This window comes from Pelobates fuscus, chromosome 4 (assembly GCF_036172605.1).
Source record: "Pelobates fuscus isolate aPelFus1 chromosome 4, aPelFus1.pri, whole genome shotgun sequence".
In the NCBI taxonomy this organism is placed as follows: domain Eukaryota; kingdom Metazoa; phylum Chordata; class Amphibia; order Anura; family Pelobatidae; genus Pelobates; species Pelobates fuscus.
In genome coordinates this window covers 372,022,237-372,026,490 of record NC_086320.1, presented here as the reverse complement: position 1 = coordinate 372,026,490, position 4,254 = coordinate 372,022,237, and the positions used below count along the sequence as shown (strand labels likewise).

The 4,254-nt window shown below is 48.8% G+C and overlaps 1 long non-coding RNA gene across 3 annotated transcripts; it reads left to right on the top strand.

The window, feature by feature from the left end:
* The first annotated feature begins 2,032 nt into the window (after window positions 1-2,032).
* On the top strand, window positions 2,033-3,666 carry LOC134608167 (uncharacterized). Of its 3 annotated transcripts, XR_010090720.1 has the most exons (4): window positions 2,033-2,191; window positions 2,348-2,538; window positions 3,192-3,288; window positions 3,610-3,649. It is a non-coding gene; the product is annotated as an uncharacterized LOC134608167 (long non-coding RNA). The 3 variants fall into 3 exon arrangements; XR_010090719.1 differs by lacking the exon at window positions 3,192-3,288 and having other exon boundaries at window positions 3,610-3,666; XR_010090718.1 differs by lacking the exon at window positions 3,610-3,649 and having other exon boundaries at window positions 3,192-3,445.
* Window positions 3,667-4,254: the final 588 nt, after the last annotated feature.

Here is a 4,254-nt window from a genome sequence, read left to right as displayed (position 1 = left end):
GGAGGGGGTGTGCGCCGCCGCGCAAGCGCACAACGACTGGGTAGGTGATTTTACAGCAAGACGGGGACATTAAGCCCACAGTGCGCACGCGCCTCATAGTACTCCCGTCTGAGGGTCATCGCGCATGCGCACTGCTGGGCATAGAGCGCTTCACACACCGCGCGTGCGCAGTTGAGGGGTAGGTAAATTTTATGGCCATTTCGCCTGTGAAATCTCCATACCCCTATACTGCGCGTGCGCGGACCCAATAGACCGCGCGTGCGCAATGTGGGGTAGGGAAATTTCACAGGAGAAATGGCCATAAAATGTACCTACCCCTCAACTGCGCACGCGCGGACTCACATCATCAGCTCCAAACTTATCTGGACACAGGTCAGTCTTTCCCTGCTCCCAACACCCTCAGCCATCCGAGGGGAGGGTACAGTATATTGGGGGGGGGGGTGTCTGCGCAGTATATTGGGGGGGGTCTGCACAGTATATTGGGGGGGGGTCTGCACAGTATATTGGGGGGGGGGTCTGCACAGTATATTGGGGGGGGGGTCTGCACAGTATATTGGGGGGGGCTGCACAGTATATTGGGGGGGTGTCTGCGCAGTATATTGGGGGGGGCTGCACAGTATATTGGGGGGGTGTCTGCGCAGTATATTGGGGGGGTCTGCGCAGTATATTGGGGGGTGTCTGCACAGTATATTGGGGGGGGGGTCTGCACAGTATATTGGGGGGGGCTGCACAGTATATTGGGGGGGTGTCTGCGCAGTATATTGGGGGGGGTCTGCGCAGTATATTGGGGGGTGTCTGCACAGTATATTGGGGGGGGGGTCTGCACAGTATATTGGGGGGGGGCTGCACAGTATATTGGGGGGTGTCTGCACAGTATATTGGGGGGGGTCTGCGCAGTATATTGGGGGGTGTCTGCACAGTATATTGGGGGGGGTCTGCACAGTATATTGGGGGGGGGTCTGCACAGTATATTGGGGGGGGGTCTGCACAGTATATTGGGGGGGGGCTGCACAGTATATTGGGGGGGTGTCTGCGCAGTATATTGGGGGGGGCTGCACAGTATATTGGGGGGGTCTGCACAGTATATTGGGGGGTCTGCACAGTATATTGGGGGGGTCTGCACAGTATATTGGGGGGGGCTGCGCAGTATATTGGGGGGGGTCTGCGCAGTATATTGGGGGGGTGTCTGCGCAGTATATTGGGGGGGGTCTGCGCAGTATATTGGGGGGGTGTCTGCGCAGTATATTGGGGGGGTGTCTGCACAGTATATTGGGGGGGGGTCTGCACAGTATATTGGGGGGGGCTGCACAGTATATTGGGGGGGGTCTGCGCAGTATATTGGGGGGGTGTCTGCGCAGTATATTGGGGGGGGTGTCTGCGCAGTATATTGGGGGGGTGTCTGCGCAGTATATTGGGGGGGTGTCTGCGCAGTATATTGGGGGGGTGTCTGCGCAGTATATTGGGGGGGTGTCTGCACAGTATATTGGGGGGGGGTCTGCGCAGTATATTGGGGGGGCTGCACAGTATATTGGGGGGGTCTGCACAGTGTATTGGGGGGGTCTGCGCAGTATATTGGGGGGGTCTGCGCAGTATGATGGGGGGCTGCGCAATATAATGGGGGGGGCTGCGCAATATGATGGGTGGACTTAGCTGTTTAATAGGGGGGCTGTGCAGTATGATGGGGGGCTGCGCTGTATAATGGGGGCTGCGCAGTATGATGGGGGGTCTGCACTGTATAATGGGGGGTCTGCACTGTATAATGGGGGGGTCTGTGCAGTATCGGGGGGGACTGTGCAGTATTGGGGGGACTGTGCAGTATTGGGGGGTCTGCGCAGTATATTGGGGGGTCTGCTTAGTATATTGGGGCGGCTGCGCAGTATATTGGGGTGGCCTGTGTGTTAGATGTGGGGGGCAGTGTGTTAGATGGAGGGGCTGTTCGTTACATGTGGGGGGGTAGTGTATTATATTTGTGGGCTGTGCGTTAGATGTGTACAACCCTAGTTTCACAGAAAAATATTTATTTCCTAGGTATCATATGCCATGGCATGCTTTTTGCTACGAAACCGCAGCCATCTAGTCACTCGCCAGAGAAGGATGAGAAACTGCACCCCAGCGAGAGGGACTGCCCCTACATCATCAACCAAATCCGTCGGTCACCGAATTCAGTAATCTCCGTCTCTTTGTCCATTCTGTATGTATGGTACTCCCAATTCTTATATTTAATCCGGTGTGTCTCCCACAATCTTTGTGTCTGTCTGCTGTATGTATGTGGCACGCAAGTCTGCATGCACTGTGTCTGTTATGCCAGTCACTCTAACCTGTTTATTTCTTTTTGTGTGTGTCACAGCTCTGACAAGCATGTTCTCCTATGGGACACGAAGTACATGAAGAGGAATGAAGAAGCCCATGTTTGATGCTCGTCTCCAGGGTGGAGAATTTAATTTATAAGTAATGAAGTGGCATCTGACACGTGACAAGCTGCTCCTGTTTGCACAGCAACTTCAACATTGTGTACTGTGATCACGGCATAGTTCAGAGGTAGGTAACCTTGGGCAGTCCAGATGCTGTGAATTACATCTCCCATAATGCTGGCAAAGCATTATGGGAGGTGTAGTCCAAAACCTCTGGAATACCGAATGCGTATGAATGAAAAGTATGCTCTGTGTGAATGGTCAGTAACAAGGGTTGAAGCCTTGACGTGGCGTTACTGCTCACATGTGTATCCATGTGCCAATTCAACCGATGTGAGTCACTGTAATACTTATGAGGTAACCATAAATACCGTGACTAGGGAGAATTAAATGCCTGTATCGCCTAAACACTGCTTACACTGTGACCGTATCTCCTAAACACTGCTCACACTGTGACCGTATCTCCTAAACACTGCTCACACTGTGACCGTATCTCCTATACACTGCTTACACTGTGACTGTATCTCCTAAACACTGCTCACACTGTGACTGTATCATAAAAACGGCTTATACTTATCGGGATCCAAAGGGGAAATCTAGGGTTATATACTCCATGCCACTTTAATCAGGGGGGGTAATAAAGTGTTCCAGATATAGTGCCCCAGTTTGGTCAGGTTTAAATCATTATATATACTGTTTTCTCAATTCCAGATCAAGTTTCTGTTTGATGTGGGAGGCAGCTTAAAGCATTATACACTAAATGCATTTTCTGTATTTTAGATCTGGTGTCCCAGTACGGGATAGAGACCATCGTTCTGTTTAACAAGAGGATAGTTGTGCATCATCTATGACTGGCGGCTCAGCAGGAATTCAACAGGTTCTTGAAATGGAAACCTCTGTTGCATTAGACCCAATTCTGATATTATGACCGAACCCTAAAGCACTTAATATTTTTATGATATTTTATTTATGTATTTTGAATGTTGTGCAAAGACCCCAGATGGTCACTGTTCCACTTGTATTCCAGTGGCCATGAAGGGCAGGTGAAGGTAGTTTTTAATTGACTTAAAACCTCTGTATGCCTCTGTATGCATCTTCTTTCTCAAGGTCCTCTTCAGCATCTGGAGCGTTAATCTGCAAATATGTAGATTGGAATATGCGTTCTGGTGAGTTTTAACTTAATTTTTTATTTTTACAGCTCCCGAGGGAAGGAGCAAACCGCCTTGAGGAGTCCCTGCATAAGAGACTATTGGATACAGAAGGCTGTACTAAAGGAAGATCTCATCCCAGCATCATCTAAGTCCTAGTCAGGAGTATATGAGGCATCTTAAGAGTATAGAGCGGCTAACAATATCTGATAATAGTCCACGTGCAATTATTATGTATGTAATTGATGTACAACATATTTTTTCACTCTTTTGTTACATTAGAAATTAACAAATATTGTTAGACTTTTTGTTTACTGCTGTTCCCTGCAAAAAAAATAATATTAAAACTCCAAACAATTTTGAAATGTGCAGTGAAATGTGTATCTGTAATCAACGGTAACCTGCTAATTACTGTGGGACAATGGAGAGCAACCCCAAACTGGTACTCTATCAAACAATCCAGGACTGTTCGGAAATATGGCTTTGTATCAAACTATGATAATTTATGGTGCACATAGGTCCTCTTGTCACTGTGCCTATGGAAAGTTTTGCTTATAACAGTGATGACTTTCAAAAGATAGCAATAAGCAGAGTAAGAAGTTGCTCTTTAAAGGGACACTATAGGCACCAAGACCACTTCATCTCGCTGAAGTGGTTTGGGTGCAGTGCCTATGTCCCCTTAACCCTGCAATGTG